This window comes from Phocoena sinus, chromosome 7, assembly GCF_008692025.1.
Source record: "Phocoena sinus isolate mPhoSin1 chromosome 7, mPhoSin1.pri, whole genome shotgun sequence".
Classification (NCBI taxonomy): Eukaryota; Metazoa; Chordata; class Mammalia; order Artiodactyla; family Phocoenidae; genus Phocoena; species Phocoena sinus.
Window position 1 is genome coordinate 4,818,869 of NC_045769.1, and position 25,867 is coordinate 4,844,735.

The window sequence follows — 25,867 nt, forward strand, 5'->3', positions numbered from 1 at the left end:
AATAGCTGTAATTAAGTTCAATGATATTCAATCCTTATCTTTGTCCAGAGAGGTTGCTGATTTAAAAAATACCCACGCAAAGGAAAACACACCACCGTCCCCAGCAATAGCTTATGTTACAGAAGGAGCACACACAGTGTCCGCAGATGATTTCTTCTCCAGATGAACATAATTTTAAGAAGGAACTGGTTTGTCCACAGCTTATGGCTTTCATGTAAATGAATGATAGTATAAATATGATTAAGTGAAAATGCAATATATAAAAAATGGCTCACAGAGATGAAGAAGCAGCTTCATTAGTTACATCCCACCTCCGATAGGCCTCTTACCATCCTGAAAGGATGATATCAATTAATTTATCCTCCCGTAGTGTACTGATCATAACCTTCACCAGCTAATCACGTTTAAATTACAGAGGAATATCGCAACACTCTGTCATTTCAAAACCATTGGCGTATCGATCTGGGGTCTTTGAAGACGCACATTAGAATATTTTAAAAATCATTATGTGAACTCAAAACTAAAACCTAAGATCAGATTCCAACAGCCGCAAAACGTGTGTCTTATAGGTGAACTGAAATCCCCAAACCAAAAGTAAATTAACTTAGAATCATGATTGTTTGGGTGACTGCCAATTTACTTCTATTTTTTTCCTTTTTTTTTTTCTGAAAAAGAGCAAAAGGTGTTTTCTTGTGTTCAACTACTCCTGGCCTCAGAGTCACTGTTCAGTCGGATGACCATACTGACTTTCACCTTAAATCTCATAGAAAAAACACAAACGTCAGAATTAAACAGGGTGAAGCTGTTGGGAGAACTTCGTAGACATTTTCTATAAGTGTTTTCTACTCTAAGGGGAGATTTGAGAAACTTTCTAAGACAAGTCAAATACGTTATTAAAATCCATTTCATGAAACTCCAAATGCAAATCCATGTTCCCTCCTTCCCACGTGGAGGCTGGAAAGAGCAAGTTCATGGGCAGAGAGAACCTTTTCCCATTAAACCCTCTCACAGAACAGGGCTGTGCGAAGCGTGACCCACACGTCAAGTACTACGGTTCTTCTGTCCACCGAATTACTGCTTGGCCACATTTATTAAAAAAAAACCCAAAGTCACAGCTGCTAATAACTGGTAGCATTCTTTTAAATTTAACTAGAACCTTCAACCCTATTTGTTGTATTTCCCCATAATTTTTATGTCTACACACACATGGAAGAAAAGAAATGAGTTACAAGTATTTTGTTCTAAAATACATAGACTGCTTTAGGAGTTACAGGATCACCCATAAAAGTGGGGGTAGTATCTGACTTAAGAAGGAAAAGGAGATAAGTCGACTGTTTTGTAAGGCTGGGCCACCTTCTCCTCCACAGTGGAAAGCCCCCGGCCCACTGCAGGCCACAGGGCCGGGCTGGGCTGTGTGAGTGGAAGGGCCCCCCGCCCCGATAACAACTCAAGGGAAACGGGATGCCAGGGGCAGGGAGGCCGTGTTCTCTTGTAACTATAATCATCAACTTTTCCTGAGATTTGGAACATTTAAATGTCAGGAGACTTAGAACATGAATAGTACTTACATCCCAGATTACACTGGCTGGGAAATTTTTATAATCACTGAGTTTCTGTCTGCATTGGATCATTCCACAAATGAATACGTCACGTATTTTACATAAACACATGCAATGCACGAATGAGAAAACAGAAACACAATCACTTGAGATTCCTTAAAAGAATCTGGACTCTATCATCGAGGTGTGATGTTTCCTATTTTGGTGACTTGCTTTCCTATAAAGTTGCCCGAGGCGCTAAGCCTAAGTCTGAAATGCTGCCGTTGGCAGTGACGGAAAATGTCTGCTCCTTTACCAGACGCCCCGCCAATTTCATTAACCTGATGTGGCAATGCTAGTACTTGGTGTCGTTTTAAAAGTCACTTCCTAGGGGTGTAACGAGCATGATAAATGCGTAACAGTTAACACAGCTGTCGGTTATACACGGAAGTTGTTAGGGGCGTAAACCCCAGGAGTTCTCATCAAAGGTAAAAGACTTCTATTTAATTTTGTATCTATTTTGCATAGATATTTTATTATATCTCAGTAAAACTGGAAGGCAAAAAATGTTCAAATACCTTCAAGTATAAATGAATGAATGAATGAATGAATGATGTATACGACTCCCTCCACAATTTTGAAATTTTATTTGGGTAATAGATAAAACATACCCTTTAACGAGCCCCTTCAACCATATCTGTAATTACACTGTAGAAACTTCAAAAGCAAGCAAGCAAGCAAACTGCTGGTGCCTGGGAGAGGCACGAGGGGCTCCTGGGGGCTGGCAGTGGCCCCTTCCTGACCTGGGTGACGACTCTGAGATCATTCTTTTTCAGCCGTACCCTTAAGTATACTTTCATAAACGTATTTCCATTCTTCAACTAGAAAGAAGTTTATTTACAAACTTAAGCAACAAGAAAAGCCAGTTATACGTTTACTTTCCCCACAAATTTAAAATTCTCTATTGGACAGATGATAAATGGCATCTTTTAATTAGCATGTAAAGATAAGACTCTCAGATAGCTCGCAAATAAGACCTCAGTAAATCCTGGCCTAATGCCCGATTTCTGCTTCTGCTTTGTTTCTCAAATCATTTGCACTGAAGGAGGAGCAGAAAGAACGAATCTGGTCACACCAAGGGAGTCAGGCCCACCTCTCACCAGGTAACTGGGGGTGTCCCCCTCCCCTCCCTCTCCCCCCTCTTCTTTGTCCCTTACATCTGAACGATGGGCCAGCGGTCTGCACTTCCCGTCTACTGAGTCATTTAATCCTCGCGGTTGAGGAAAACAAGGCAGAGGGGGCACCGGCAGCAGAACAGGGGTTCAGACACTCTGTCGGCCCCCATGACGGCCCCAAACACTGCCACCTGGCAAGGAAGCACCCCCCGCCCCGAGACTCTACGGCTCCCAGGACAGGGACTGTGTACCCTTTGGCCCTGTCCCCTCACAGACTCTCCCTTGCTCTGCTGACCACTGCAACCCGGCTTCCGCCTCCATCCCCTTGGCTGGACCTGCCATTGCCAAGGTCGCTGGTGACCAGCTGGAGGCCAGGCGCATCCTTCTTGGCCTCTGGGCCGCCCTAGGCACTGCTGATGGTTCCTCCTCCCATGACGCTGACTTTCCTGTGTTTCCTCTCCTGGCTGGAACCTCTTTCTCAGCCTCCTTCACCGGTTCTTTGAACGTGGCTGCTTCTAGGCTTCCTTCTTTGGCCCTTTTCTCTCCATGCCTATGGCTCCCAAATCTATATGCAGCCTTGCTTTGTGCCCTTCCTACTTCTAGAACCGTGTATCCCATAACCAACGCCACACCTGCCCTTGGATGCACCTCAGTGTCCCAACCTGGGCCTCGCCTCTAACTCTGCACCACCCGAGCCACCCCAGGGCACGGGCAGAGGAGCCAGAATAGATCGATTCTGCCACCGGAATTTCTCTTCAGTTCACCCTCACTGCCAATGCCTTGACGCAAACCTCGTCTGCCTGTGGCTGGTTTCTGAAGCAGCTTCCAAAGCTGTCCTCTCCTCACTGCCACTCAAAGGACACACTGCAGGGCGACCTCCGCAAAGGTGACTCTCACGGGCCTTGTCCCGCTCAAAGTTCTGCAAACACTCCCGTCACCAGACAGACGTCAGAACCGAAATTTCTCAGCAAAATGGGGCTCTTTCACACTTGGGAGGGGTGGATTCTCCCCTCCTGTTATCACTTCCCATGGATCCCGGCTCCCACGAAGCAGACACTCCTGGCCTCTTCCCAAGCCCTCCAGGGAAGGTCCGACCCACTGACAAGTGACTTAGGTGATGGCCGGCTTGGGACAGGCTGTCCCTTCTCCATCCCTTCGGTCTGGGGCTCCCACGCTGCCTGGAACCACATGGGCAAGTCTGTCTGATTCTGGTTCCCAGAGAAGGAAGCCCAGATAAGCTTCATTTCCCAGGACAGCTTTACTAATAAAAAGTAGTCATCCGATCTTCCAGGGTCTCATTCCTTAATGGGTTCCGAACCCCAGGGAGGACAAGGGTCCCTGCCCAACCGGACATGGCTGCCCTCCAGCCTCGCTGCCGGCCCCCGGGCTCACTGCCCACTTCCGAGCCGGACAGAACCCACTGCAGATGCCACAACGTGTGCTCTCTGAATCCTGCTACACAAATGGCCACCACGGCCCAGACATGCTTCTCCTCCTCTTCGTGGCCAATTCCTTCTCAGAATCCGTATGGCGAGCAATCACTTCTCCTAGGCAAGCCTTCCTCTCTAACCATCAGGTTCCTCTATGGAGACCCTGCATCCCAAATACCAAAGGTGCGAACACAACCAGCTCCGTATTTCACCCAGGCCTTGACTGAGAACCACTGCACATTTACGCACACACATACGCACACACGCACACATACACGCACGGTCAGGGCCAGGCTGAAGAGCTGCAATTCTGCTTTTCAGCCCCGAATCCCTAGTGCCTGGTGCATAGGCACTGTGCAATGAGCGATTATGTAATAATCCCAAACCAGACACGTCATCATTCACATCAGGTCCTGGCCTCCTGATCTCTACTTACAGGGCGAGGCCCCAGGACGGGGGTGTCTTTGACACTCCTCTTGCATGGTACCACCTGGCATCGGTAACGTCCACAATTAAGCACTTAAATTAAGCTTTTTAAAATTTCATTAACGATTATGACATTCTTGGTAAAGTTCAATGAGTGTTAGTAATTTAATCAGCAAGATATCTTCTCTGGTTTAAATGATTTACTTGAATTAAGTCAATTAACAGAAACGTCTGAAGAGCCACCTATGGGCCCAGAGAAGGAAGGGAAGACAGGGGAAGAGGCATGTGACCTGGTCTCTAGCCTCATGCAGCTCCCAAGCCAGGAGCAAGGCCCTCTGCATCTCACATCAATAGCTCCAAGGTTTCACCAGAGACAGGACCACCGAGAACTGCTCAAGTGCTCCGCTGGGTGGTCCCTGTTGCCCCATCCTTTCTTCACTCCTTATTTACTCGGCTCCTACGACCCAACCTTCTCCCTGTGCAGGTCCTGAAGGAGCAGAGGCTTCTCCATCAGGCAGCAAACTGGCTGCCCTTTCACGTCCCTTTTGCCCCAGTTCACTGAGGCAGAGGAGACTTAACTCATCCACCAGCTTTGCAATGATCTGCTTTTGGACATTCCCCATCGTGACGCCCCATACAACATCAGCTTCCGCTACGTGAGCCCTGCTGTGTGAGCAACACGGCCCCTTCTGGAACGAGCAGAGCTGAGTCCCACGTCCTCGGGCTGCACTGGGGAGCGGGTGACTCTGGGGCCTGGAGAGAAGTGGAGTCTGCAGCTCAGGATGGCACTGTGGAAGCATGTACACCTGACTGATGACGTAGAGTCCCAGTTAGATGCCAAATAGAAACCTGGTGTGAATCAAGCCAAATCAGAGGAAGAGGACGATCCTTCAGCTACTAGGAAAAGCTCTATGTAGCCCACTGGGGCCAATATGGGGTGGCAGCTCTGCGTAAACAACGTCAGATAGGAATTTAAGTATGAATGATAAATCTATTACAGTAATATTTAAAATGTTTATAATAAACACACAATGAAAATCAACTAGCGTGAGACTCGTTTTGCTCCACAAAAATATTTTAAAAGCACAATTTGAGGTTGGGGGTTCATGCCACTGTTCTATTTTTGGTGCTACCACCCAAGCGTAACATTAACTGTCTTTGCATTGAAAGGCTCTCCCATTAGAACCTTGGAGGGCTTACCAGGCAAATCCCCATAGGAATGAAAACCACCAGGGATTGTAAATTTTCCAGTAACAAATAAAAGGTCCCCTAATGTCTCAACTCAGTTTTAAATTACAGTTGAGTGATCATTAAACTATCTTGTTAATTAAGTAGAAATTAATTACCAAATTATCTAGGTAGTTCTGAACTTGTGACTTAGGAATGAAAAAGAGTTTAAAGTGGAACTTTTCTCAAAGTTAATGAACGTTAAAGGAGGTGTGGTCTGTGTTGTTGGTAATCCTATACCCATCTCCTAGATTTGTTTTCATATGACGTCTTGGGAATAGAGGAAGCTATGCCAGAAAAACCATTAAAATGAACAAGAGAGAGGGAGGTGGGGAGTGGGGAGAAGGGTCTTCTCGAAGCCCTCTTGGGTTGTGTGATGATTAGTGACAATTAGTGAACCACAGGGACCCACAGCCCTGCCTGGCCCACACACCTGCGGAGATCCTGCCAAACTGAGCCGCCAATTGGAAAATACAGTCAGCTCACGTTCCAAGACAATGGGCCAATTCCACGGACCTCCACGTGGCTCGAGATGCTAGACGGGATGCTTCATCTACCTTCCTAGGGTCAACATGTACTTGACATTCAACCAGCACTCACCAACTGGGTCAATGAACGAACAGATGGATCAACAATGGGGACGGGGTGAGGACATGAGGAGAAGTAAGGGTGGAGAAGCAGCTGGAAACACGTTTAAGGATCCCGTATGCAAAGTGTGGATCGTATCCTTAAGGCAACAGGGAGCCGTCAAAGCTATTCATGGGCCAGTGACGAGATCCAGGAGTTGGAAGGACACCTGGTCTGTGTGGTTTGCAAGATGCAGGTGATCTCTACCTGGACAGTGGAGACAGCAAGCATGGGGGGTGGGGGGGGTGGGCGCAGGGTTGGGGGGGATTTGGGGGTACTGTGACCGAGCGGCTGTGGTCTATACGCAGGACCCCGGCTCTCTGATATTCTGTTTTGAGACTCTCGTGTCTCAGACTGCTGTTACTCTACCCTTACACGTGATTAATATTTTCAAGGGGTATAGAATTCTAGGCTGATAACACGTCATTTGACGATTCAAAGCTACCAAAAGGAGTTATTCTAAGGGTATATGAGCTCACTGATGTAGTGTTAGCTAAACCCCCATAGTTTAAAAACTTTCAAAGCAGATTTGGACATTTATCCTATTCTAAGTTACAGTTCCTAAACCTGAGTATACGCCCATCTTCCTTAGAAAGACAGGCTGCCCCTGTTCTTTAACGTGTGTTAGATCTTCCTGTCGGCATGGCGACCCGCAAGGAGAAGCTCATTATCTTTGTTCTAGCAAAGCTTTCATCTTTTTTGCCACTACCTTTAAAATCACCCAACTGCTCTCTCCGAAGCCGACTTGTCCCCTTCCAAACCATCCTTCGTATGGACACGTTTATCATTCTAAAAACAGGCCTGGCTTGACCACTTCCACGTTTCATCAGGACAAACTATAAACCATCAGAATAGTTTCCTAATTATAACAAATATTATTAAGGCAGTAAACATACCCTGGAACTGAACAGGTCATAAAATGAATTTAGGGGTGCATGAAAAGGAAACTCTCCCATGCATTTGTGTTTTGGTTCCTTGTCAGTGAAAACCTAATGAGAAGCTCTGCCAAAGACCCTGTGCCCTTACCTTGTGTCCCTGAGCACAAAATACGACATTTCTATTATATTTTAAAAAAAACCCTCTAGGCCAAGACAGGCCATGGTCAAAAAGCCAAATTCTCTTTAATTTCTTCTAGCGAAGCTTTCAAGTTTTCCGTGAAGTAATGAAATCTGAATTCTTAATCGGAGATTCCGTTCTTGCCTGTGTTCTTTTTATCTCATTGCATTAAAACAAATTTATCTTCATTTATGTCGCAATTACCTATTAGGGCTGTTAATTTGCTGGAAATGAAGCTATTGTTTAATTGCTCCTATTAATCGGGGGATTTAAATGCCGACTGTAATAAACAGTTACCTTCAGGATGGAGCAAAGTCATGGCTGCTGACATTAATTTCACAATTTCACAATGAGCGGAAATTTCTCCCATGTCCCAGGCAGCTGGATTTCCCTTTTCCTCCCGGAGAAAGTGAAGAGTTTTAAAACATAAAATGTTTAAAAACTCATGCTGAAATAAACACGGTCTATTCAGCATGTTTTATACGTGTACCTAACTCTGATGTAAAGTTATTCTTTGTGGCAGGGGAACATCAAATCATCCTGCCAGAAACCCACATCCCTTTTTCATGCGTTTCTTCACAGCACAATTTTCTCTTAAAACCAAGTCCCAAAGCGGAGTTGCCAACGGGAAGCTCTGGGTCCCAGCGGCCCCAGATGTTGGGCTGGTGGGCAGCAGGCACCAGGACGCTCACCACCTGCCGGGGTTCTAGGCCTCCGAAGGACACAGGGTTCCTGCGTCCACACGCAGAGGATTTTGAACATTCACTGCTCTCCAAAAAGATAAGTTTCAACATATCCCAGCACCATATTGTCAAATGTCCTTCAGCTGGTCTTGCCTGTGGCCGGTCTGCACGTGGCACTTCTAGGGCTGGACTCTGCTTCAGTCAGCCTTTCTCCGCTAGAAGGAAGGAAGGCATTCCATTCAGCCCTGCCTGGAGTCCCCTCAGGGATGGCATCGCAGGCTCCAGCGGCCCTGTGCACCGTCAGGACGCCCAGCAGATGGTCAGCTCCAGACTCCTGACGCTACCTGCAGACACTGAGGGATCCTCCAGTCCCTCTGCCCTCCCTCCCCTCGTGCCGCCGGGTCCTCCCTCAGCACCGCCCATATTGCTGTGCCTTCTCCAGCCTGCTGACCCCACCAGCACCCTCATCTAAGACCTTCACCACATCACCTCTCCATCACTGTGCAGACTCCAAGTTTTCGTCTCCGAGTGCAGAGGAAAGAACACGATACTACCCAGCATCTGGGACAAATCCAATGCCTGGTGGACACCTGGAGAATCAGGGCCCCACTCGGGGATGGGTTCACGTCCGGACAAGTCCGAGGCACCCAGCGCACACTTGTGCCTGTGCTGCTTGGATCCAGGGGGCCCTCCGGGGTCTCCAAACGGAAATGAGCACCACAGACCTGAGCGGTGACTCTCAGAAGGGCTAATGGGGGGAAAGAGACATCTGGGCTCTGCCCCTCCTTCCCCTGCCTCCCCTTGGGCACAGCTGAGACCAGGATGACACCTGCCAGGCGTGCAGGAGCCAGAGGGTGCAGCATCGATGCCAGTGACCCAGGCTGGTCCTAGGACACTCTCGGTCCTGCCACGAGTCTGCCCTCTTAAGTTTAGTACGTGGAGTCGGCTTTTCCCTTCCATGGGGCAGGGGCAGCGTCTTCCCTCTGCTCTCTGGCATCCCTCACTCACAATCTATTCCTTCATCACATCTTGGAGCAGCTAGTATGTGCCCGGCAACCTGTCAGATGCGGGAGACGGTGGGGTCCACACCGGCCTGCCGGCCACACCACTGAGGAACCAGGGACCAGGAGGCCTCACACGCTTGCGGTGAGAGCGCCCTTCAGAAGAGATGGTCACACAGCCTCCATGACTTCTTTCACTAAGGTCTCAAGAAGCAGCACTTGGCAATCTTAGCGGAGAAGCCGCAAACCTCTCACTCCGCACCGGTGTTTCAGGTTCAGCACCTGCCTCCTTCCTCAACACGTGTGTCAGGCACAGGACCAGCTGCGGGGCTTTAACAGCGCCCTGAAGACAGCTGTGTATTTGTGACATCAAAGTGGGGATAATTTTCAAGAGGGAAATATTGATGAATTGTGAATATACTACATAGACACTGAGGGATCATTAAAAGCAAGAAAAATTTCGGGAAAGGGGGATTGGGGAGGGATAAATTAGGAGTTTGGGATTAACAGATACACACTCCTATATAACAGATAACCAACAAGGACCTCCTATATATATAGCACAGGGAACTCTACTTGATATTTTGTAATAACACATGAGGAAAGAGGATCTGAAAAAGAATATATATGCATAACTGAACTGCTGTGCTGTATACCTGAAACTAACACAATACTGTGAATCAACTATATTTCAAATTTTTTTTTAATTTTAAAAAAGCAGGAAAAATTTGGAAGCGTGACCAGGAGCACAAAGCACATCCAAGTGTCCTGCCTGAGGAACCGGCAGTGATCAGAACTGGATGAGGGCAGGCCCTGATGAAACAGAAAACCGTGGCGTGCGTGCGGCCGCAGAAGCGGCAGCAAGGGGCGAATGCGTGCCCGCTGGCGCAGTCCTGAGCCAGGACAAGATGAGGAGTCTGAGAACGTACAAGCCAGGAGCAGCGAGGGGGCTGCTGCTGGCCGCGGGCTCTGAGCATCAGCAAAGGGAGATTCCAGGAGGCGGGAGCTGGCGCCCCTGACAGGTGCGGAGACCTGGGCAGGGGCTGGAACGCCACTGGTCACCCTGACCCTAGAGCTTTACTCTGGTGCACTGCATGAGATTACAAGAGTGAGTACCACCTACTCGGTGCTCGCTGAGCACTCGTTACTATGACTCCGCTTAATGAATAATCAATTAATACAAGCCAGCAGGGTTTCAAAGCAGGGGACGCAGCTTAGGTCAATCGCAAATGTAGAAAGGGGTGCCCAAAGCATAAATTAAAGACCTTTCAAAGAGCGAAGCTTTCCGGACTGGGGCACTGTGATATTCTCACCAAGACCCAGGTGAACACAGAGCTGCACCTAGACTCGGACTAGAAAACATGCCAAATGCTACAATTAAACCCAGTGCAAATCTGTTCGAGAGGCCGAGAGATGATTAACTTTCTCTCTCCCTTATTCTCAAGTTGGATGCAAATCAGTGTCTTTCAAGACAAGGCAAGTGAAGATCCCAATAAATTGGCAATACAATTTAGATGGCAGACAAGGATCTAAAAGATAAATGGCTTAAACAAAGAGGGGGAAAAATGAACCTGTCACTTCTTCTCAACTCATCAAGTTGTCTCGCGGAGAAAGCTGATGATACCGGAGCAGAGATGTTTCTGACACCCACCGAAGGTGGCGGCGCACCCAGGATGCTTTCATCTGAAGTTCCTCACCATTTTTTCTGCACCAGGAAGGCTACAGGCACTCACCTTTTAGATCCCCTATTTTTTTAAAAAGGCCAAATTACTGGTCACAAAATAGACTAACACAGTTATATCAGTCAAGTGAAAGAAACACCCAGGATAAATGCAAATAAATGTAGTGATACTGGAAGAACACAATCCATGACAAAGACAGAAGTGACACAGGAAAAAGGTGACTGCGATAAGGATTTTAAAACACGATAAAAGAGAAGATACCAAAAGAAATGATAAAACCACAAAAAGTGGTTGAGAGTCCGCCTGCCGACGCAGGGGACACGGGTTCGTGCCCCGGTCCGGGAGGATCCCACATGCCGCGGAGCGGCTGGGCCCGTGAGCCGTGGCCGCTGAGCCTGAGCGTCCGGAGCCTGTGCTCCGCAACGGGAGAGGCCGCAACGGTGAGAGGCCGGCATACCACAAAAAAACAAACGAACAAAAATCACAAAAATGATTATTCAAGCTAAAGAAATTGCATGAAAATTTAAGATGAGGAGATGAAGATAAACGAGGAACAGGAGACGAAAAGGGTCCAAAATAAGAAAATATGTGAGACAGAAAGGCCATAAGCGGATTTTTCAATCGGGAACCTTGAGACAAATACAGTTAAGTACCATCATCGGTTTTCTCTTTAATAAATTAATAAAGTTTGGTCACTATTGCCTTAACCAAATTTGGGAGGTCTACTTTGCGTCCTATGTTGGGACACATGCTCACAGAAAAAACGGGAGTTTCAGAAACTTCTTTAATCTCCCCATCTGTCACAAACGCATTCTCCTACAGATATCTTTTAACTTTCAAGCAAAATGGACTTATCTATCACAACTGAAGCTGTTTGCCTATTTCCGGGAATAATTATCCTTACAACAATCTCCATTAAAAAAGACATTTTCTTCTTAAAGTGGGGGAGAAGACGTCTTGGTTGGAACCTGAGACAATGATTCCTCTCTCCCCGGCTCTGTTAATAACAAGCCAGCCGCCGTGCTCCTTGCGTGAAATGCCTTGGAAGAAGTGACAGTGACACACAGGTTGAATTATACAATGTATTGTGATGCAATTAGGAAGAAGGATGAGACGACAAAACAGATTTCCACTCGGTCTTCAACAGGGCTGTGTGCACCGAGTCACCGTGAGGCCCTGCCCACCAACCATCAATTATTATCATTTACCCGGCACCACCCAGAACCCTACCCTCTCCGATACACACAATTCCTGTGGGCAAGTCTGGCCTTCTGTGATACTTCAGCGATATTAGGCATTTAAGTTATGTGAACTCGAGGGCCCAAGTAAAGAAATGATATATGATTCCATAGAATGAATACAGCACCCTAAACAGATAACTAATAAGGCCCTACTGTACAGCACCGTGAACTCTACTCAATACTCTGTAACGGCCTTTATGGGAAAAGAATCTAAAGGAGAGTGGAGATATGCAGAACTGACTCACTTTGCTGCACACCTGAAACGAATACAACGTTGTGAATCAACTAGACTCCAATACAAATTTTTTTAAATTTAAGAAATTTAAGAAACAGCATCCTAGATCATTCTTTTCCATCCATCATGGTTACTGAAGAGTTAAGTACACAGTGTAGAGACACTTTTTGCAAGATTTTTTTCTTCAACAAAAAATAAGTGTATCAGTTGCCAGTGTAATTACTCACAGCACCCCAGGTGATTAAAAGGCTCTAAATCTAATTTTATTTACATTTAGGAGACCTGAGGTCATGGCCATCGAGATCTCACTTTTGTGACTGATCGCATTTAAGTACTCATTAGAGTCCCGCGGAGGGTACTGATGGATTCCTGAATCTGTAATCTGCTGTGATTCAGAAACTGTGAGCAAGTCAAACTATCCCTACCTGGGACTGCCACTTTCTACGAATTATTGAAATTCTTGCAAGAATCATGCATGCATTTTAATTCTGGAAAGCCTCATTTCAAAAAAAAAAAAAAGAGCTCAGAGTAATACTGCACATTCCCCCTGTGAGAAAGTACTTCACGTTAAATTCAGTGCATCTGGACCCATCTTACCGCAAAATACCGACAACAGTATTTTATTTTATTTTATTATTACTATTATTTTTTTGCGGTATGTGGGCCTCTCACTGTTGTGGCCTCTCCCGTTTGCGGAGCACAGGCTCCGGACGCGCAGGCTCAGCGGCCATGGCTCACGGGCCCAGCCGCTCCGCGGCGTGTGGGATCTTCCCGGACCGGGGCACGAACCCGTGTCCCCTGCATCGGCAGGCGGACTCTCAACCACTGCGCCACCAGGGAAGCCCAACAACGGTATTTTAAATGGAATAACAATTGTTTTTCTTTCCCCCTAAATTCTATAACGCAAATTTATAACCGTGGACAAAAAATGGAAAGAAATGTAGCTTGCACACCCATGTCCATACCACCTAGATTTTATAATTGTAGATGTTGCTCTGCTTGCCTTATTACATACCCGCCATCCATCCATCTTATTTTTTGATGCATTTCAAATATGGGGCAGACATCAGTGCTCTTCACCGCTACACTCTTCAGCTTGTGCATAATTAACTGTCATGTATTAACGGTTTAAGGTTCCTTTTTTTGAGATTGAAGGTACATACCGTGAAATGCAAACATCTTAGTTGCACCATTCCACGAACGGACAAATGTCACGTAACTCAAATCACTGTGAAGCTTCAGAAGGTTTGTGCCCCTTCCCCAAACCCACTCCCACCAGCCCCTCTCACTCTCAAAACCACTCTTCTGATTTTTTTACGTGCAGATTAGTTTTGCCTGTTGTAGACCTTCATATAAATGAAATCATTCATTTACTACGAATGCCTCTGTTCACTCGACATGATGTTTTGTGGATACGTCCGTAATAACAAGTTTTCAAACTAACTTCAGCACTGCCACACTGAATACCAGAATCCTCATTACAAAGTCTTCATCTCTTCCCAGTGAAGCACAACAGGTCCCTACGAGAAGATGGCGATCTTCTACCGTAAGGAAAGTAACACCTAATTACCAAGAACTTCTCTGGTCCTGCCAAGAATGAAAAAGGAACAAACTGTCCAGATTTTTTGAACCTACTTCTAAATTTATCTGACCTGGGGTATATGTGTCAGCTGTAGGTAAGAAGTCATAATGACTCTTTAGACCGTAAGTTCAAAACCCTTTCTACACATGGGAGGCTTCCTTTAATCCACCCTAAGAAAATATCCCTCATTAACAAAAACTGAGGAATGTTATCCTTGGTGACATCACGGTTCAAACTGACTGAGAAAAATGGCGTTAAAAAACAAAAAGTCCACAGTGGACACTTTGAAAACAAGTCACAGAATCTCAGACTAGATTCTCACACCTCCACCTACACACAGCAGCAGGTCACAAAAAGTTATCACCTGTATTCCAACAGTTTAAAAGGTTTAAAACTCAACGACGACATAAAAACATCAGTTCACAGCGCTTACAGCTGAAGACAGTGGCCTCTTACCCGATGCCTATTCCATTGCTGCAGGATGCCCAGCGACTCTTAAGAACATGGGCAAAAGTCACAGGGCAACTTCAACACGTTATCTTAATGTCGAAAACTGTAAAAATTAAACACACAATCCCGCTACTTCAGCACCCGTCCAGGGTGACACCTACAAAGGAAGAAGGAACTGACTGTAAGTTTTATGAAGTTATTCAAAGAAAGAAGGTTATTCTTCCACTGATACTGCTACATGTGACGTTTTATCTACTAACGATATGTATGTTTACATATCAATATAAGCTTTTCTAATAAAGCTTTTGGGAATTCATTTTGAGAAAAAGAAACCCAACATGAATAGATGAAAAGGACTCAAATGTGTGCTAGTTAATAACCCAAATCATTATCTATCATAAGAATTAGAGAAAGTAATTAGAGAACGCTCTCTCTTCACTGCTGACACCCCAGATCCATCTGTGGCTGAGACACAGGAGTAAAAGGCAAATGACAGCCCAGGAAATTTAACATACTAAGGACATTGTCAAAGAAAGTTCAGAAAACACAGGGGGGCTTCCCTGTTGGCGCAGTGGTTAAGAATCTGCCTACCAATGCAAAGGACATGGGTTCGAGCCCTGGCCCGGGAAGATCCCACATGCTGCGGAGCAACTAAGCCCATCTTCCACAACTACTGAGCCTGAGCTCTAGAGCCCACAAGCCACAACTATTGAGCTCACGTGCCACAACTCCTGAAGCCTGCGCGCCTGGAGCCCGTGCTCCGCAACAAGAGAAGCCACGACAATGAGAAGCCCACTCACTGCAACGAAGAGTAGCTCCCACTCGCCACAACTACAGAACGCCTGTGTGCGGCAACGAAGACCCAACCAAAGCAGCCAAAAATAAATAAATAAATAAATAAATTTTTTTAAAAAAAAGAAAATCCAGGGATTTATCTTCTTCCTCCAAACAAAAAAATATATAAATGCTAAAAAATGATAAAGATATCTGTCTTTAAAACAGATTTCTCTTTTGATGGGCAAATATACAAACATGGGGGAGATAACCTGTACTGGAGCTAAAGCTCTCCTTCAAATGTACTACCAATCCACCCAACAATGGCTGGAACTTCAGGTCCATGAAGGAGAAGACGATGCCTTCCATGCTCTACATCTTGAACTGCAGCCTCTGCCTCGGGTGGGGTGGGGCACCCTGCCCATCTCCGTCCTTGCCTCTCCCTGGCTGAGGCTGGCTCCTCAGTGAAGAGCTAGTCCTGCTGTCCGGTCAGAGGCCTTAAACCAAGTCCACAAACACCAGCGGGCAAACAGTGGACAGTCAGAGGAATCCCACTGTGTCACTGGGTCTACAGGGTAAGAAGAGGGTCACAGCTGCCAGGAGTCACGGCTTTAAGCCTCTGGATCCCACAAAAGGAATTCAGGAACTCCTTACAGACTAGAGGCATTCCACCAGAGAAAAAGACATCTGATGAGAAGACTCATTTACATCCCCCAAAGCAAACCGGTAACGGGAAGACTCCCGTGTGTATTTTCTCAAACAGCTTCCGCTGGCTGTGCAGTGGCTCAGAGGCGCACTGGGTCCTACCTGGCTATGACAGCTTCCTGGCACCTGAAGACTGTTAACAAGACAGGAATTCACGTGTCCCCTGAAAAGATGTCTGCGCTCGGAAAGCCAGATTTAGCCTCCAGTAAAGACTCGACTCTTCGTTTGTGACTTTCTGGCCTTTATAAGCATTTAACTGTCATAACGTCTATAGTTCAGCACAGAAAAGGCATCATAGGGCGTTTATTATAAATCTTGCAAAACATATAAGGCCCCTTTGCACTTTAATCATTTGCTAACAGGTACAATAAGATTGTATTAAAATTTTAAACTGCCCTACTTAAGCCATTTACCTTCAAACGTCCATTTCCAGGGAATGAATCCAAGGGATATGAATGTCGAACCCTAGCTCAGATTTATTGCACCAAAGAATATTTCTACTGATACAGCTCTGATGAGTGAAGTCTAATGACTGTAGTTTTATTACTTTTTAAGCACTTAATGGGAAAATTTAGACATTTTCACAAGACCGAGCTTCAACAAGAATGGTACATTTAAAAAGTGACAGGCTGGGGAAGGTCTATGAGATTACTTTAGACGTACCCAGATGAAACACAATCGGTGGGAATTTTAAGGCAGCATCTAATGTCACAGGCTTGCCTCTGACATTATTGGTTTGGCTCCCCTCATCAACATCTTAAATAGTCCAGGGAATATTTAGCCAAGAGTAACCATAGAGAATTTTATTCTTCTACACATAAACTTCTAAAACCATTTAAAAAACTCCACGGTATTTAATATTTTTCCCCACACTTACAACCACTTACCATAGGGAGGTTACAGAACAAATACTATAATTATCTCTGTGCAATTACCCAAGCCCCGGTAAGGAGCAACTGTTTCTATCACCAACCAGACTGTCAGCGGGAAAATTATCTTTAAAATGTTCAGAAGCAAATCAGAAAGTTTCCCTTTACTTGAAGTGATTTCCCCCCCCCCACCCCGCATTTAAACCCACAGCTGTGATCCCTCAGCTTTCAATTAATGCCAAGGCAGTAATCCTATCAATCACCGAGGACTATAAATTTCTTATCTTTCTCATTAGCTACACCTTGGCACAGCTTAAATATAAACATACCTTGCCACCAGACTGTAAATCACTCGGCACCAGCGACTCTACCCACGGTCAGGAGGGGCAGGAATGACTGCAGCAAATCTGTCGTGCGCCCGCTACAACGAAGCTGATTTACACTTCTCCAAAAAAAAAAAACAGAAAACTACCGAGATTCACACTGACACCACCTCTCTTTGAGTTTGTTTGGCTTAAAACTGGTATTGACCTGTCTTTATTAGTATTACTAAGCTTTATGCGCAAAATCCAATTTTCTGTGGAAATACATTTTTTGCTGCATCTGCCAATAATATCTTGCGTGGTTACCTGTAGCTCTTAATTTTTCTAGACCTAAATTCTTCAACTTATTTTTAAAGCTGTAAAAAAAAAAAAAAAATCAACCCTCTTCTTGAAATAAAAGTGGGCACAACTATATCAAGAGAGGTGGCAGGCCCGGGGTGGGGCGGCAGCCCCTCCAGAGGACTCGCCACCTTCTTTTTCAGGTAACTTTTGGGGTGGACATGTTGATACCAATATTCTGAGCCTCTCGTGAATAGTTTTATCAGATGTCCTCTAGTGAAACTATGCGGTCCAGTCCCTTAACAACAATTCAGGCTAAGTATTGTTCCACCGGGTGCAAACTTTATAAACCGTGTCTGCTCGGCGGACCTGGTGGCGATTTCGCCCACTGGTGTCACAAAGCTGCGCAAGGACCCGGAACCTCGGGCTGCGCTGTGTCAGGAGCTGACCGTGCTTCGGCCGTGAGCTTCCAGTTTCCCATCACATCCACTTTATGCCTAATTTAATTAATTGTATCTTTCAAATTAAAATGGATGGGGCACATTAACTCACCACCTTCAGTCTGCAAAGCGCAGGGGTTGATTATCTCCCCTGAAGGAAACCACGGACAGGCGGCTCTGGCCGTGGCAGTACTGCCATCTGGCGGCCCCTGCTGTCATTGACCCGACCTTCCAGAGCGGCTTGGGCTCTGGGGCTGAAAATATTTCTGAGCATCTCAGGAACGGCTGGGTTCTGACACATTCTAGGGCACCCAAATACGCTATTTAAAGAGCTTCCGGAGAATAAACTGTGATGAGAAATACTTCATAGGGTACGGCAAGTAGACGCCATGAGTCACAAATTGCTCTCAGGTGACAAACATCTAAGACTTGAAGCAAAAAGCCCAAACCTCAAAATCAAAAATAAACAGGTAACGTTGACGGTTTTGAAAGGTATCTCAGTAAAGCTGTTATTTAAAAGAAAAAACAACTCATCAATGCTTCTATTAGGATCTCCTTTTTCAAGTCCTCTAATGAGGATTTCTCAAGTTCCTGAGGATTCTTTGCTCCTTTAGCTGATGGCTCCATTGAGGTTTCTGGTACATATTTATCGATCAAATTACAAAGGCAGTAAGTGCAACAGGGAGGAGTGTGGGTGACGGAGCTAGACTGCCTGGGCTCCCATCTCAGCTCTGCAACTGATGACCCAGATCCCCGGCAGGTGACCTGGCCATGCTGTGCCTGCTTCCGTCTCCGTATACGCCTCATGGGAGGGGCGTTTGAGGAATAGGTCATCTGATGAACAGGAAGCACAGGAAACGTGCCAGCCTCGTGCAGAGGGACCACAGGGTGTGGGTGACGTTGAAGAGCAGCTGGGACACTGACTGGTCTGGGCGCCGCCTCTGCTCTCTTGGGAGTTCACAGTCCAGATGAGGAGAACGGCCGTCAGACAGACCATCACCACTGAGCCTGCGGAGCCCTTATTCTTTGTCAGGACCTGACCCGATCACTGGACCATGACTGACTCACAGCAGACTACTGTCATCTGCTAACTGAGAGACCTGGCACCTTGCTCCAGGTACGGGGACAGCAGAGAGGCAGCATCCTGACTTCAGGGTTCCGATCTGAAGACTGAACTTGGGAGGAGAGAGGGACTCTGAGGACAAAGCAGCAAGGAGGGCATCTGGCGGAAGAGACAGGAGGAGGGTGCGGGGGCAAGGACTCACAGACTGGGGGAGTCTCGGAAAGGCATGAGGAGGTGCTGTCTGCTAAGAGCTGAATTTAAAAAGCCCTAGCAGAAGGACTGGAGGGGGAAAGGGGGGACGCCTACAAAGTGGAAAAGTGCAGAGGGGCCCAGTGGGAAGGGCAGTGGCTTGGGCCAGGGCACTGCTGGTGCTGACCACACAAGGTAAGTGACCAGAGGGCCAGCCAGTTATACCAACAGAACGTGGTGCAGCGCACGTAGAAAGGAAAGCAGAGAGGGGGATCAGAACGGCCCCAGCTGTCCAGTCCCAGTAACAGGGACTCCAGGATCAAAGGAGCAGGTGCGGAGCCTGCGTGCCCCTCCGTACCCAAGAGGAGCAGTCCCATAGACAGCTGACGGGGACAGCTCTCAGAGAAGGGCTCTCCACTGGCAGAGAGCTGAACTCTGCTTAAGCAAGCAGAGATCTTAGGTCAGAGGGGACAGGGCGAGGAGGAAAAACAAGGCCAGGACAGAGCCAGGAGCATCACAGAACGAGCCCCCAGCCCCCAGCAAAAAAAAATCCATTTTATCAAGAACATGTTCATGCGGAAGCATACTGAAAAGTACACAATAAACACCTTGTAAACCCACTGCCTACATGCAACAAATGCAAACATTTTACTCTATTTGCCTTATTTCTGTGTTTATTAGCTGAACCAATCAAGTAGCAGATTATCACTTCCCTTCAGCCCTAAATACTTAGAACACGTTCCTTCCTGAAGCAAGGACATTTTCCCACACAGCCGTTGGAGACCCACAGGAGAGTGTGAGTCTGCGCCCGTGTGCAGGGGGCTTGGGGACGCTCAGATGACTTGCTGAAGAACACCAGTCCCCGGCATCAGGGGGATGAGACGCGCCTGGAGGTGGGGGCAGGGGCAGGGGCAGGGGCAGGGGCACCATCCTTTGCACTAACAGAGGGCAAAGAGCTCAACCAACCAGGGAACCGGGGAGGCTGCAGGTGGACAGAGGGAGCTCCCATTTGTCTCTAAGACAAAGAGAAAAACAGACAACGGGACAGAGGGATAGAACTCTTCAGCACCGCCGTTTTCTCACGTTTGTCCCACTTCTGCTCGTTTCGTCCCTCCAGCTCGGAAGAGCCCAGTGAATCACTTCTGTCTTGACTTCCTCGTTTCTCTGCAGGATCCAGCCCGTCCACCCCAGCGAGCAGACACCCATAGGATATGTGACACCCACAGGCTCACACAGGTGAGCCGAGAGCTCACCTAGGCTGGGGCCCGGGCTCGGCAGATGGGCGCAGAGACAAGCAGAGCCGCATCCCCTCCTGCTCTGACACTGCTCCCTGCTCGGGGCAGAAGGCAGAGACGGGGGCGAGGAGAGGGGCTGCGAGCTGGGTGCCCACGTCTGAGGGACCAGAGGACTCTGCTCAGCGGAGGGCATCCCAGGCCAGGGCAAGGGCGTGGCAGCTCAGCGCACCTGGGCCACAGGTGTGCAAAGGGAGGGACGGGACAGGAGGCAGGTGTCTGTCAGCCCCGAGGGAGGGTCCTCTGCTTCTCACTCCTGCCGAACTCCCACCTGGGGGGCGGCTGGGGGGAGGCGCACGGGGAGCCCTTCATAACCCACAATCTCACTCCTGCCGAACTCCCACCTGGGGGGGCGGCTGGGGGGAGGCGCACGGGGGGGCCCTTCATAACCCACAAGGGGCTGCTGCCTGAGTGAATGCAGGTTAGCGGCAGGAGGTGCTGGGCCAGCAGCCGGGGATCTGGGCCGCCATCCACCCTGCCCGCTGGCCTTCAGGTTGGGAAACGCCTCCCGAGAGGGCCTCACAGCCACAACCAAGTTTGGAAACCTCCATGGTGGTCGCCAGGGAGCCATCAAAGGCTCCTGAGCAGAAAAGAATCATGCCTGAGCTCCATTCTAGGCACGGGCACGGGAGACAGCGCAACACAGAGGCTGAGAGCAGGCTCACTGTCTGGCTTCAGAAAGGATGCTGACCAGCGGCGTGGGTAGCGGCGGGACCTCCGAGAGGGCGACGGGGAGAGGCCGGAGGGCTGGACGCAAGGCCATGCCCGCCTGGCGTGCACAACCAGCCCCCCTTAGTCATTCAACCACCATTACGGGAAGTTACCGTACGCTGGACACCGTGACCACCGTGTTGACTCAGGTCCACTTCCTGCCCTCGAGGAACTTAAGGTAAAATCATTTCCAAAGAGGGTCTCACATCTAGTATGTGTTCAGAACAAAACAAAACAAAGCACAGCCTCCTCAGCTGTACGATGCCCTGTGTCTACGCTTTCCTACGAAACAGAAAACACTGTAGAACCATTCACGGATAGAAGTCAGCAGATACACAGGGTGGTCCCAGGCGCGGGGAAACGTACAAGCTTAAAGGAGCCAGCAGGCTGCCTTCACGTTACCTGGTTCCTTGAAAAACGCGTCACAAATTCCTAAAACTCGTTTCCAACATTTTTCTGTCTCTGAAATACTTCCAGGAGACTAACTGCTTGATTAATTTCATGGACTTAGAACTTAAGACAAAGTAAAGGCTCTCCCCGCCGCCCCAAGAGCACAGAGCAAACTGAGAACAACAAAGTACGGGCAGCAAGTTAGAGCGTGAGTAGGAACACGCTGGGCGAACCCTTGTCTCGGGGGAAGGACTGTGACACTTCTCAGCCTCACAGACCAGTGAGCACTGACCCCCCGGCTGATGGAGAACCCAGGCTGCTGACGGAGGAAAACACAGGTCCATTACGCTTCCATGGAGTCTCGCCCCGAAGATGCTGCTCGTTTCAATGGGAAGAATGCCGTTACATCCACGACTGTGGGGAACAGCTTTGATTTTTCTCCTGGTAAAATCTGATCTCTGCTGGTTTAAAATGCGCTCAAGGAAGTTATTTCAGCCATCGGGGCGCAAATGAAGACGACATCAATGCAAATCTTCTCCCACTGAGGGCGACCCTCCCCACTACCTGGTGCCCAACGGTGGCCGACTACAGTTTGGGAGCTGGTCCATCTCTGTCATCACTGGTCCGTGCGCGGACACCGGGCATGGCCTCGGGCTCCCACACCGCGCTCTGACCCTCTTCCTTTGCCCCACGAGGCTGCTGGCCGACCACACAGCCTCCAATGCTCTGTGCAGCACTGCATTCTACCCGCCGTCTCATTTTTATCACAACTACTTGAACTTCCCCTCGACTGTTCCCAGAATTGACAGGAAGGGAATCCTTTCCAGGAAAAAGCGAATTCGAATCTCAGAAGGAAGTTCTAAATCTTCCCTAGTGACGCGTACATTTGAACTGTACCCTTATCAAGGTGCAGGTGGCCTTGTTTTTGTGGCCCAGGGACAAGCCCAGGGCACCTGAGCGAACGGAGGGATGAATGGCCCAGCCCACGATTCAGAGCATCTCATTAGGGTTTCCCTCCCGCTGCCCACGCATCTCTCTCATCTCCTCTTTCCCAAGATGAAAAACGGTAATTACTTTAGAACCATCTGTTTTCTGAGACTTCACCGAAAATACCGAAATAAGTTCATTTGAAAGCTCTGATTGGAACTCGAGCACCGCCATGAAGATAAAGGCAGCTTGCTGGAGCAAAGGTAATTGGGAGCCACCTGGCAACTATTTTAATTACTGCATTTACACCGGGCTCCACTTCCAGCCCTGGCGTTATTTCCATTTTAAATGCTACATTTCTCAATCGCTGCTCACTTTACGATCAGCAATTTTTTAGGCTGTACACACGAAGGTTGTGATTTTTTATTCGCATTTTCCCATCGTCTACTCGTCATGCCCAAATCCACGCTGATGTGGGAGAGTTTTGAGGCGATGTCTTGAGGGGAGCACGAGGTCCTGCAGACACTGTCGTTTCTGAAAACAGGAGAGACGTGCGTCCGCGTCTCAGCCGTACCATTTACACTTTAGTTACAGGCCCTCCGTCCGCAGACACCTGTCTCCTCATCCAAAGGAGGAGGTAACAGTACTAAGGATCCTTAAAAACAGGGATGGATGTGGTGTTGTTTTGTGGATTTTCCAGCCATGGGTTCTTAATTAGACATATGCCACATTCAGGGGCGGGGGGTGTCTGTAACATCCTGACAAAAGGTATCTATTAATTGAATTTTCTTTTCAAAACTTAATACAAAGAAGCTCAAAGGTCTGGATGTTTAATTGCAGAATATATCAGAACGGGCAAGGCTAAGAAACTTAGCTTTTGTCCAAGTAGTAACTAGTGACGACGTACTACCTCTTGATGCTATTTTTGCTAAGGATTCTAGAAAAAAAGAGATTGGTGGAAATGACCAGCAGGTGGGATAAAGGGGTAGTCATAAGCAGAAAGAAAAAAACTCTTCAGTGAATTTTGGTAATATTTTCAAGAAGGAATTCATTTTTTTAGGTGTGAGGACAAAAAAGGCAACCAGGGGGACTCAGTTAATTAGTAGATACACTGTGGTTACCCAGAGAGACGCCCCTCCCCCTACCACCGCACCCCTTTAATAGGGGAGAACGTGACTAACCGAACAATTCACTTATCAGGTCCCCAAGAACCGTTCTTTAATGAATGAGTCGGTGTTACTTAAAAGAACTAAAATTTATGGTGAGTCAATCTGCATCCAGAACACAGAGGGGGAGAGGTTGTTACAGGAGACTCTGCATTTTGGCCTACATCCAGGTGGAACTGGATAGAGCCGTCTCAACACCTTTCCTGGACGGGTGAGGCACAAGCGCCAACCCCAGAAGGGCTCTGAGACCTCCCTGAGGGCAGAGAGGGACCAGCTCGCATCTCTGGGAGGCCTTCCGCTACTTCTTCGTTAGGTATTCTTTTTCAAAATCTTCCCCGAGCTAGCCACAGATACATTTCAGTTATTTTGGTCGCCCCCTACAGGGAAGCAATAATGGGAATAATGTCCCCACTCCACAGGTGGGTAAGCTGAGGAAGTGAGAGGCTGAATTGTCGTGTACGGCGGGAAGATGAAGATGGAGCCCAGTGTTCTGTGGTCCAGCCCAGCATCCGTCCCCGGGCCACCCAGGGGCGATGGTTTCTTGGTAATTGACTCAGGAACATCTGAGATTATAATTCACTACCTGTTGAATTCCCAAGCCTCTCGGTGGGTAGCGATTCAATACAGCTGTCTTTACGGGATTAAGCAGGAAGTTCGTCGAGAGAAATCGGAGTTTCTCGGTGTCTCGTGTCATTAGTGATGGCAAAGCCTGTCTCGTCATGAGCAAAGTTGTAAGAAACATCTGGGCTTTTAGATGTTCCATTTACTTCAGCCACCTTCTAAATAGAATAGTTCAATAATTCCACCGGAGTTCTGTGGTTTGTTTTCTAAACCCTGGATGAATCGCTTTAATTCCCATCACACTTATTTTGAAGCAGGTAGAAGGGCGGCTGAACCATAAAATGTAAAATGTAATAAAGCTAAGAAAGGAAAACATTCTGAACCCTGGACTCACTCAAATACTTTTCTAGTCGTCTACAAACTCCCAAATCAGCTGCACGGTTTTAAGCATGCCTTTTCCGGTTCTGAAAAGGCTAGCTGGGACATACCAACTGCTAGGCACTGCTAAGGCTGAACATGTAGCTTCTGGCTAGGACCCACCGTGGCTGGTCAGCATCACGTGGACCTGGGGTTACTGTGGCACCTCCAGGCGACGGACAAGAATCCAGTGTCACGCAGGGAGCGTGCGCTCATGTACACACACTGCACTCAATAAACGCCGATGGAGGCCAACAGGGGCCAATGCCAGTGGTGGGTCTCGGCACCATTTCTCACAGGTGCCTGGCAGAAGTACCAATGCAGCTTCTTGTGCATAAACTGTATCAGTTGAATCAATGGAATGGATTTGGGCTGTGGACCGAAGAGAGAGAAGATGCAGTGGCCGAGGACGGCGTCCCAGTACATTCCATGGACGAAAGAGGCTGGGGAGAGGTGGAGGGAGGGTCGCTGCTCCAGGAGGGGTGGCAGGTGTCACAGAAGGAAAGGTCGACGAGTGAGGGAGGGATGAGCACTGAAAGTGGCCACTGGATTTAGGTAAGAAGGTCACTGGCAAGTCGGTGGGAGACGGAAGGGTGGAGTGGGGTAAGGAGTGGGAAGCAAGAATTAAGGTAAAGCAGCCCTGATCTCGGGGGCCTTCAGAACTGCTGGAAAACGCCAGCAGTCTGACCACCTGGCCCCGGCCTGAGCCTGCTCGGGCCCCTGCAGGCTGGGATCACTCCCCTGGGAAGACCAGACAGCAGACCAGAGCTCTCTGCCGCCTCTGGTCACCGGCGAGCACACGGTCACCTGCTCCACCCATCAGAGTCCTGCCTTCTCGCCCTCAACCCCACTTAGAGCCACTCCCGTCCTTGTCACACTCTTCACGAGCCCCACGTCCTCCTGGCTGCAGAAAGCCGTGTTGCGTGCACTGGCTTCTGGTGGTGCCTCTGCTTCCGGGTGTGCACGTGTCCGGTGGGCGTCTGAGCCCTGGGCAGCTCCCTCAGGCCCCTTTCCCAGGCTCCTGCATCACCACGGCAGGCACAGCTGAGACACGGACTTTCCTCCTGCCTTCTCGAGTCACCCGGCCCTTTCTGCCTGCAGGAGCTTCCTAGGGCTGCCCTAGCACATCCCCGCAGAACAGACGGCTTGGAATCGGCAGAAACCTGTTCTCTCACAGTTCTGGAGGCCGAGAGTCCAACATCTGTATTGCTTGGCTGAAATCAAGGTGCTGGCAGGGCTGTGCTCTCTCCAGAGGCTCCAGGGAGAACCTGTTTCTCGCTTCCCCAGCTACTGGTGGCCGCTGGCGTTCCTTGGCTTGTGGCTGCATCACTCCGCCTTCAACCCCCTCCGCTCCATCCTCATGTGTCACCTCCCCTGCGCGTGCGCTCAAATCCGTGCCTCCCCCTTA

General features: G+C 48.2%; 1 protein-coding gene across 6 annotated transcripts in view; it reads right to left on the bottom strand.

The window, feature by feature from the left end:
• The window catches only part of AGAP1 (ArfGAP with GTPase domain, ankyrin repeat and PH domain 1), a 560,398-nt gene that overhangs the window by 294,098 nt on the left and 240,433 nt on the right, over nucleotides 1-25,867 (bottom strand). The gene's annotated exons all lie outside the window — the stretch shown is intronic.